The sequence below is a fragment of the Trachymyrmex septentrionalis genome, unplaced genomic scaffold (assembly GCF_001594115.1).
Source record: "Trachymyrmex septentrionalis isolate Tsep2-gDNA-1 unplaced genomic scaffold, Tsep1.0 scaffold96, whole genome shotgun sequence".
Taxonomy (NCBI): Eukaryota; Metazoa; Arthropoda; class Insecta; order Hymenoptera; family Formicidae; genus Trachymyrmex; species Trachymyrmex septentrionalis.
Genome location: NW_017306150.1, coordinates 98,321 through 109,514, shown reverse-complemented (window position 1 = coordinate 109,514; position 11,194 = coordinate 98,321). Strand labels below are relative to the sequence as shown.

General features: G+C 38.6%; 1 protein-coding gene across 3 annotated transcripts in view; it reads left to right on the top strand.

The window, feature by feature from the left end:
• The window catches only part of LOC108756156 (putative polypeptide N-acetylgalactosaminyltransferase 9), a 229,556-nt gene that overhangs the window by 141,905 nt on the left and 76,457 nt on the right, over positions 1 to 11,194 (top strand). The window lies entirely within an intron of this gene.

Here is an 11,194-nt window from a genome sequence, read left to right as displayed (position 1 = left end):
AAATTAACATACAACAGGGAAAAGTACAAATATCTACTAACGTACATACAAGTATATTAAAATTAATGAGATTTATTCCGCCTGTATTAAAGATTTAAAAAAAAACATAATACAAGAAAATAATTCACGATTATCAGAGGTAATTTTTGCACTATCATCTTAAAACTTTAATATGAACACTCAATATAATTTTTATTGTGAGATTCGCTCGTATACAAAAGTTATGGCTTAAATAATACAAAGATTTTACTATTGAAATAACCATGAAAATGACAATGTATTTACCTTCGATCACAGAAGCTTCAACCACGACAGCAAACATTTCCCTTTGCGGTGATGTGCTTACAACTGCGTCATTCAAAGTCACGAGTGCCTCTTAAAAATGTAAGCACTACTTTCAAATATTAAATATGCACTGTTTACAAACATAAACATTTGTCGCTGCGGCCAGAAATAGCCTCATAGACGAAAAAAAGTCTACTCTACCCTAAAATGCGATCCAATTCAACGAAGTGATGTGAAATGTTTCAGGCAAATTTTAATTAATATTCATTAATAAATTTAGATCTAACAAGAAAGATCCCTCAGGTGTTCTCTTCAATTTTATGGAATCTTGATGGATTTGTAGAGGGGTTAAAAATATTCGACACATATTTTTTTTTATCGACAATGAAACATGTTTAAGAGATGAAATTAGCCAAGATCGAAAATTAGCTTCTCCACAAACTCAGCAAGTTTCATAAAAAATTGAAAAAAGTCACCTAGGAGGGGGGGGGGGCTTCCCCGTAAGTGACTTTATTTCATTTCTACGAGCCTCGCGTAGGAAACGATTGAATCGGCTGTCACAGAAAGCTACTTTATTTTCGTACGTGACACGCGCGATATGAAAATAATGTCGGTGCCGTTGATACCGGGACAGATTCGACGCGACGCTCCGCACACCTGTCTCTGTTTGAGGTTGATCTATGTGCGTTAATTAAAAGACGCTTTGTCCCGCATGGCAGCTGTGTAAACGCCATATTTCCACGTCGACTGTTCGAGGCACACACTGGCAGTAGTTACATACGTATATGTAAATCTAACGAAGAACGGGCAGCGGCTGCAACAGAATGTGGTCCACGTCGCGCCGTAAAGTTCACGTCTCTGATTTCTCGTTCCAATCACGTTTTGCCACTCTGGTCCAGCGAGTAATCAAAACGAGCCGTTGCTATACCGATCGTGCCATCTTGTGCGAATACAGGAGCGAATACACATTGTCTGTCCTGCTCCTTACTCGGTTTCGCGCGGATTCGGGATACGATCTCCATGACTGACATAAAAATTTTCTCGATAAAAGAGGAGGATAAAAGATGGCGCTTTGTTTCGCGAACAATGTTGCGGAACCGCCGCACTTCTCTCTATTTTCTGTCTCGGATTCGGCAGGCATGTCGCACGAAGTGTCACTCGAAATACTTGATATTTCTACTCCGAGAAAACGACAGTGGGATCCTTAGAAATTCGCTTTTCGAAAAAGTGACAATTTCCCCCGCGATATCGCACCTTTCCCCGCCATTCGTCACCGCGGATATTCAATGACAGTTCTCGAAGAACGAACGACCGACTCTTCGCTGATTCTCCTCAGCGTCGGAAGAGAGGCGTTCCATTCGACGGATGCAGGCATCTCGATGGATGATAATAACGCGTTACTTCTGTTGCAAGCCGATTCCATTCCGCCGAGCATAAAACGCTTGTACGCGGAAGCGCTATCTCTCGCACGTTGAATTCGCGGCCCTCTTGATTTAGCACGCATGCCTCGCGAACCGCGTATCGATTCTCTCATTCGTAAACATTCCACATAGAGTCGCGACGGCGACGGCGACGCCGACTGCGATTCCGGCGACTCCGCGACGCGCGCTATTAATTGCAGCTCGAGCCGATAAATACAGAGCATGTTTCTCACGATCTCACGGTGTTTGAATCGCGCGCGACTCTGCAAAGCACGGTACGTTCCGCCGGTAGCGGTTTCCTTTGGCATTCGAGCGCGCGACTCGCCGAGCACTCAGCGTTAATTCAATGAAAATTAATTAGTATCGGCCTCGAGGAGCTTCAGTGCTCCCGGTCCTGTGAAATTGAGCGCGAGTCGTTGCGCAGGTGAAAATTTGATTAGCCGCGCCGTAACGTCGCGCTCGGCAGACCCGAACTGAGTCTCTACCGAACCGCAAAATTCATCGTTAAGATCTTGCCAGTAAATCGTAACTTTACTTTTCAGAATATTTCTATAAGTCTTGTGAAGAACGATAAAAGTTTGAAAATAACATTGCTGCATATATAAACACTCACAATTAGATAATACACTGTCTCTGTATATTCTCAAGTACGCGACTTAAAATTATGTAATTAATACATTAATTAATACACACGAATGGAAAACGCCTGCATGGAATTCAGGAAAATTCGAGTTCAAATCCCGGTCAATTTAATTTATGACATTACTACTCTAGCTTTGGTTTCGAATTACGTGTTTCGTAGCCGAAAAATAATCGACACATAATTCGCGTGAAATTGTATAAATTCACATCATTGTACGGTTTTTAACTAAAAAATGAATAGAATCCTACGCATCCACCACATCCACGCTTGAATAAAGTCACTTTCGAACTTTTGAGCGATCGATCGCGAAAATCTAGGCCACGATTTCCCATAATCGGGGACCGCAAGGCGACCACAAGAAAGATTTTTAGGCATGAAGAATCGCTTCGAATCGATCGAATACGATCACTTACGTGTGTTTAATTTTCGTCGATTTTTACTTGATATATATATATTGCTTGAAATTAATAATTTGCTTAACTTAAAATTAATATAATTTTCCGTTGTCAACAAATTGATAAAACAATGCCGTTTCGAATCAGTAATATGCGAAAATCTCAAGTAAAGAGGAACAATTAATTGATAGTAGCTAAAAATCATTGTACGGTTTTCAACTAAAAAAATGAATGTCCTATGCATCCACCACTTGAATAACGTCACTTTCGAACTTTTGAGGGATCGATCGCGGAAATCTAGGCCACGATTTCCCATAATCGGGGACTGCAAGGCGACCACGAGGCGTCCCGGTTGACTGAAAAATCGTTAGCACATTTTGCCTGGCCGCCATTAGCGCGGAATTATGGTAGCGCGACGACAGGTTCGTAAGGGTCCCCAGTCACGTAATGATTTCTTGTGTGGTTTTACGATGACCTCGTAACCTCTGACCTGACGAAAGAGGCGCGCGTGACTCCTCACGCATCGCGTCCAAACCTGATTTACCTAAGCAGTTGTCTGTGTGTGTGTGTGTGTGTGTGTGTGTGTGTGTGTGGGGATATCCTTCCGAAATCGGAACTCGTGGTAAGCGGTCATTTGTCATGAAATCAGACATGGTCTAGGCAGCGTGATGGAAGATTATTGCGGCCTCGTAACCGTATACGGTTTAAATGAAACAACAATTAGTCTGGCTCGATTAGCCCGCCACCAAAATTTTTTGGTAGATTACACCTATATTTCCTGTCGAATTGTTTTCATATTAAATTATTAACGGTCAGTAGTTTCATCAACGTCCATTAATTTTAACCTTAATTTAACTGTTCTCGCCCCTTTTCTAATCTAGTTTCAGAGAAACAACAAAAAATGATTAAAAACAGTTTACAAGTAGTACGGTAGATCATAAACCCAACGAAATCCCTCGTAACATCGTAGCTCAGATTTAACGCTAGTTTAGCGCTAGTTCGTAACTTCAAAAGTGAATCAATCATAGTCACGGACACGTGTTTACTCTTTACTTTAATCGTGATCTTTAAATCATACGCCTTTCCCTAAACCAGTGCCCGTCACTGAAACACGTAGATTCCATATACGGTACTTTATGATAAATTTAAAAGCAATCTTTTTTATTGGAAGCATTAGCCCGATGATTACGCTCTTTATGAGATTACCAAGCCTCGTATAGCTAAACGAAAGAAATCGAAGAAGAAACAGGCTATCTTTTGCGTGCGAACGCATTCGCCGCGAAAGATAAAAAAGGATTGGGATGGTAGTGTCGGGCAAATATTCCCTAGAAGAACGTACTCATTTGGCGAAAGTCCAGCCAATGTCTGCACGCTCGGAACGTCCATTACTCCATTAGCGGTTACCGTGTTAACTCTTTATTGCTTCACGTTTCACAAACCAACGTGTTCTCTATTCTCGGCAAGGAGAAATGGGGAGGGGATTTAATGTCCATATTTCCCTGAGATTACCGTAAAACCACTCCGGTATCGGGACTGGCCGCAATCCTGTCACAATACCGTATCGCGAGATATTAGATACGCTTTTAAGCCTTACATGATCCATTATTCTATTATCACGTTTGTCGTGTGTCGATTTTTCAAATAATATCTCTGATTAAAATAAAATGTATCAAAGAAAATTCCTTTTCGACAAACCTGATGCCACTGATGACATAAATGATTTTTAGTCATTGACGAAGAGTTAGTAGGAACAGTAATGTTTCCAATGACGCGATGTGCATTCGTCATTTGAAAATAAAATATTTAGACACAGCACATTCTTCCTTTATTCCGAATTGAAAAAAACCAAGTGTTAAATAAATTCTTGAGTTCTAATCTCCTTCATTATAAAATTACGTTACGTGAAATATTTCATACTTACTCATTCTTAATATAATGCAAATACGTATACTTTTAATAAGAGTATATAAAAAATAGAATATTTTAAAATTAGAATAATAAATAGATAAAGTAGAGAGCTTTCCCTTCAACGTTCGAGAACTTTCTGCGCGACGCGCCTCGGTAATCCGTGACGCGGTGCAATTATTTTCCCGATTATCAGATCGCGACACATGGTCGTTTCCGGCGACGCAATTTCGTGCGCCGTCGAGCTCGGAAAATTCTTCGCCGTCGAATATGTTTCCTTTCGCTCGCCGTGCTACGGTGTGCAGGCAGATCCCGCATTGAGTTTTGCATAATATATGAAGTGATGCATCTTAAGGACGTATAACGGCGGTAACGTTCATGCAAATTTCCATCGCTAAGCGGCGTGGCGCGGAATTTCAAATTTTCGCTTTAACGGAATTTTAACCATGAACGTTAATCCAGCGTTTGTAAAGCGCGGTGGTTTTCAGTATTTAACCAGGCGGTTACTTAAAAAAATTATACTGCGAAATTATGAATTTTATCATTCTTTTAGAATGGATCTCGGACATGTAATGGTATTAAATAAAATGTTGTTCTGCTCACGAAATATATATTATGCTCTCAGTATTTTCTGATTTAATTATAAATAATTTAATATGATCAAAAAGCCCGTACATAGGATTTCCGCTTTTTAACTTAATTATTCAATTATATCAGAAAGCGCTTTTGCGGAAAACTTTTGGAATATTTTACTGATGTTGCTGTTAGTATTATTGTATAGGATATCTCGAGTTTAAATGTCAAAACTTCGGGAGGTGTAGAGGATCGATAAACTAGAAAAAAAGTCCTTTAGAGATACGTTCGTTTTTCGCTTCGTTTTGAAAAAAAAAAATCGCAAAAAAAAAAACAAAACTGTTTTCAACTCTAGTAGGTACTTTTATTTATTACTTATTCATTCGCACTCATTCACGTTGTCATTTTCCTTAATGTAGATGTTGTTCAAAATGATTGGCCTCTGCAGCGATATAAGCATTGCATCTAGCACTGACAGTTCGTGTTGCAGCCAAACATTGATCTAGTGAAAGGTAGAAATGTAAACAAGCAAAAAAAGTTTTCACCAAAAAAAATATTATGGAATATTATTGTTTCTCTATGCGATTTCTACGACGATAATACTTTAGAGGCGATGCGAGAGTGCACGCGCCGATTTTCAAATAGAAAAATTACTGCAAGAAAGCTTACATTCTGAACAATATCTAGATTAAGGAAATGGCCGTATAAATACGTACGAATGAACAAATAATAAATAATTACAAAAGTCAAAACTACGCTTTTGTCTTTTTTGCGATTTTCTTCAAAACGGAGCAAAAACGGAGCGTAAAAGACTTTTTCTAAATTCGTCGTTCCTATTTATATACACGCTCCCGAAATGTTGACAATTAAATTTGGACAGTCTGCGTATACAATACCTATTTGTCAATATCTTTATGAATGCTAGAATACCGTCTCGATTTATCTTTTTTTCCGCATGCGTGACTGTGGAACCGTTTATCTGAAAGCAGTTTACTCTCTTCTAGATAAACAGACTTGATATTGATAGCGATGTATCGAGTATCAAGAGAGTACACCAAGAGCGAAGTACTTTTCTTCTCCGATTGTTTCTCCAATCTTTCTTACCTCGAATACGAGTGTTATCGGTTTGAAGGCTCATGCAGATTTAAAATTCTTTTGAAGAGAAATCGTCTCCCAGCGATTCCTTTCCCTCGTGCTCGCTGTTGCATATCCCACGCTCGCACAGTTTCGCCGCTGGGGATTCCGATCGGCTTATTTTGCTGGTCTGGACGCACGTAGAGACCAGTAGGATATCGTTCCTGTTGTCCCATCCTACGGATATCCTTTCCATTGCTTTTATCTCTGCGGTGTCCGCACTTTTTCTGACTTTCTCTCCTATTTTTTTTTTCAAACGCATATAGAGAAATATTTACATGTACATGACGATGTTTATCAACGCGATCAGAAAAACACAGCACAGCTTCCTGTGTTTTTATCGAAAAGGAAGTACAGTTTTTTTTTCAGTCTTAACCGACTCGCTCGAAAAAAATCGAGTTGCAGAATACATTTAAACGCTTTTAACAAAAATTCAAAATTCTATCTACAGCCAGCCATTAGCGATCGATATTTGATTAATCCGTCGAATGCATTTTGCGATGGGTTTTACCTGCCGTTAAAAATTATTCAATAGTAAATCTGCGATATGGGCTCTTATAGGTCAGTCGATGTGTTCAACGTCATGAAAATATGAAATTGTTGTAACATAAACATGGTATTGTTACCGAATCAAAATAAAGAGATGAATAAACGTAGGAGAAGCCATATGTGTGAAGGGCATAATATGTGTTATTTCGCTTTTAACGGTGAGGAAGGAAGTTTATGTTTAGACAGTGAAGGATAAAATGTGACTTGAATGAAAAACGGAATTATCATTGTGCCTATCTATAAATCCATATTTCTCGCTTCCGAAATATACGTTGACATATAATATATGGACGCTGCCGATGCTATCGAACGTTGATTGCAGACACCTCTTTCCTGCACCAAGAAGTTTCCCAGACATCTTCCTATCCTAAGCAATTCGTTTAACGACGTTGGACAAAGAGTCCAACTATTGTGCTTTCGTTTCATGTCGGTATACTCATAGACTGCTAGCGAAAATAGAAGCTAACCCAAATAAACAGTGACACGCGAGGTCGATGTTATCCTCGGTAGCAGCTCGGTCTAACTTTGATTTAACGCGAAAGAGCGGTGGCGCTTATGACGAAATTTACAAACTAAACAAACTTTTAGAAATGACAAGTATATACTATATTTTTATATCTACTCTATTTCGTTTGCTCACGGATTAGGTATACACAGCTAGTGCTGTCTGTCGATATTCTAAATCGAGAGGAGAGAGAGATTCTAAATTCTCAATAATTTTTTTCTCATATCTCTTTACGATTATTTACATACGTAAACACATTTTTATTAAATCGGAGAACAGGAAACGCTTTTATTTCGGACAATAACATTGCAAAATTATGTCTTCAGTTAGTTCTGTTATTTATGCACAGCGATATTTGATACAAATCATGTAATATGTAGATACGTGAGAAAGAAGGAAACGAGAAGCTTATATTCTACGTAGCCCAAGAAATACTTCACTCTTGAGTCGAACCGTAACACGCGGTACGGCGTGTGTCAGTCGTTTCTGCAATTTCATTTAGAGAGCTCATTTAATTTCGTTGCTGCTATTTTAAAGCTTTTTATTTTCAATTCTACTCTCAGTAAATTAAATCCACCTTCCGCAGTTTTGTACGTTTTCTTTATATCGCGATCATTCCTTCTTACCTATTTAGTTATGTTGATTCTTTATTTATGCCCGACATTAGCGGCAGACTTTACTTCCCAGATCACGGAGCAGTTTATTTCGCAGCAAAATAAATTCTCCACTTCTCTCTCTCTCTCTCTCTCTCTTTTTCCTATTGTCGAAATACCGCGAGATACACAGGAGAGATGCCGCACTTATGCTGCTTACAGTATATTTACTGCCAGATCGTAAAGGAGAGAAGAGGAAGGTTTTTTTTTTGTCAAACCGATACATCGGCCTGAGCATTTTAGAGACGAGAAGTAGTAAACTCTTTTACGGAAAAGTGTCTCCGATAGTAACGGCCACTAAAAAGCGACCATGCCACTTCGCTACGTACGGTTCTGGCAGAGCCAGACTGCTCTCTCACTAACGTTTCTCCAGAGCACACACTGCTTTCGCACGTCTTCGTTGTGTCTATTCGAGACAATGTTCCCTCCACTCACTGGAAATGGGAGGCCTCTCGTGCCGTCTCTGAGCAAGATAGTATGATCTGCCAAGTCCTCTTACTTTATACCGGCTGAGAGGATATCTTCGCAATATCGTGAGATTCTTCCTCGCGGGATATCTCGATTCTAATCTATGTTTACAAAAAGTTAAATTACTCCTATCTTCGAGTATAATCTCGTTGTAAATCTCATCTGAAACGCGCAGTTTTATTCCGTAAGATAAAAATCCCACCAGGTTGCGGAGTTTCACTATGTGCAATTAACAACGTTAACAATTAACAACGCGATTAGCTGGGCATTATTAAAATGTACGTTTCGCACAAGTTGTGTTGTGTTCATTAATACCGTCTCAACGTCGCAATTAATTAAACTTCACCGAAATGTGTACATTATGACTTTCTCTCTCTCTCTCTCTCTCTCTCTCTCTCTCTGAGCGATGGTATTCATAAGACGAATGGATGTAATTTTTCGTATAGCGACGCTCATTCTTGATGATGAAAAGCTGCTGGCTTAACTGCACTTTTCCCGTCATAACGTCCGCCGATGCATCGCCATTCGATACATCCGCCGCAGCTCATCTTTACGGCTCGCGCGATACGGTTACGGTCGAGACGCGACGTTAAAACGTGCATGCACCTTTCTCCGCCTATGAATAGCAAACGTCTTTGGCGCGCCCGAAAAGAGCGTGACACACACGCGAGCGAGCTTCTTCGCGCCCGGAGCTTTTCACGTCCCGTTCCCGAATCTCTCTCTCTCTCTCTCTCTCTCTCTCTCTCTCTCTCTCTCTCTCGAGATGTGCCCGTGGCGGGAGCTCCTTTCATCGGTATCCCACCAGACTTCGATCTTTTCGAATGCAGCTCTCGATTCTCCGATACGAGCAGACAACTTTGCACAATCTGCGAGATTGCGTGCACACGGTGACAGCCAACTTTTCCACGCGAGGCGATGCGTTGCGCATAATACAACGGTCGTTGTTACATCGCGCGTGTCCACTTATCTGCGTTCGATCGCTCGTCATGTCAGCAATATAATCATTCCGTACAGTAGGCTCGACATGTGCGAAATGATGGATAATACTAAATGACTGTCGTAACATCGATTCTTGCGAATCACTGATTCGTCCCTTTTGTGTGTGTGTGTGTGTGTGTGTGTGTGTGTGTGTGTGTGTGTGTGTGTGTGTGTGTGTGTGTGAATTCCTAGCCTGATACTACTTTCTACGATGAAAAAAGGATCCATTTGGTAATGAGTATCGAATAGCTAACACGTCGAGGTCATGACCGTTATCGTCGTTACTTTCGTATGTGTAAATCTACCGTTCTAACGTCGTAGAAACGTGTTAGAAACACACCACCGCGTCGTAACTGAAAGTTCCTAATTTCCTAATTTAATACAAAGTTTATAAAGCCCCGGGACGCACGTATTTTCCGATTACTTATCCTCGGATTACTTGCAAGAACGTGTTTTAGATACACTGAACTGTGGATCGTAGATCTAACGAGCATGCAAATTTACAATTATTCTCTTAATTCCCAAATCGATCGTATTTCTGCATATACAGTGAGAGCAAAAAGTATCTGTACAAGGAAATTTTTTTGTAAAAAAAAGCCTTATTTGTAGATAATAAACGTTAATTAGCAATTTTATACAATAAATACATTCTGTTCTTACATAAACAAACGAGCTTCACATATATTCCTGATTTTAGAAGCTCAATTTCTCGTCTGCACGAATACTTTTTGAGCATTCGAATAATAATTTTTAATTTTCGTTTATTTTTCAGGTGATAAATTTTCTATAATTAATATATATCTTTTTTATATATAATTTTAAGAAACATACAGTCTATTTTATTCTTTATGAATAAATTGTTGTCCAACAAGAAATGATCGTCAATTAAACGTTGAATCGACGTCAAATTGATGTTGAAATCATCGTACAATATTTATATCGATTCGACATCAATTCAATGACTCATTTCTCGTTGGATAGTTTTTTTAAAAACTATTTTCTTTGTACGAATACTTTTTGCACTCACTGTATTATCTCTTCTTAATACTATTTTATAGTAAGATAAATATCACTGTAAAGAGTACCTATATTCTAGAGATTCGAATTATATTTGCAGTATCCAATCGTCTTTATTTCTATTTAATGTATATAATAATATGTAAAAATTGTATTAATTTTTGTTAATTTTTTTATGTTAAATAATAGTTGATCACACATCGCCTAAAAATATATTATACTATTAATAAAACAGACAAGATAAATAAGACAAGGTGTCAATAAAATCTTTGATTTATTCGTGACTCTAGAAAACGGATTTAATAAATTGCTTCGAAATTGCTTCAAGTCTGTCAAACGAATTACTGAATAAATAAAAGAACGGAAGATCTTTACTAAATATATCGTGGATATTCGTGTATATCGTTATTATGTCAGTTTTGACACTTCAGCCTTGAATAATTAATGACAGTAAAGAAAGTAGAATTTATTTTATTGCTTGTCACACAACTATCTTAGCATGTCAAAAATTAAACATTAATATTATTTCTGTAGCGGCCAATTCAGAATTTTATTAGAACAAGCAGGACTGTAGCTCCGTGTTAAATGATTAATTGCATACATTATAAAAATTATATAAATAAAATTATATAAATGTTATCTTAAATAGAATAATCCATTATAAAATG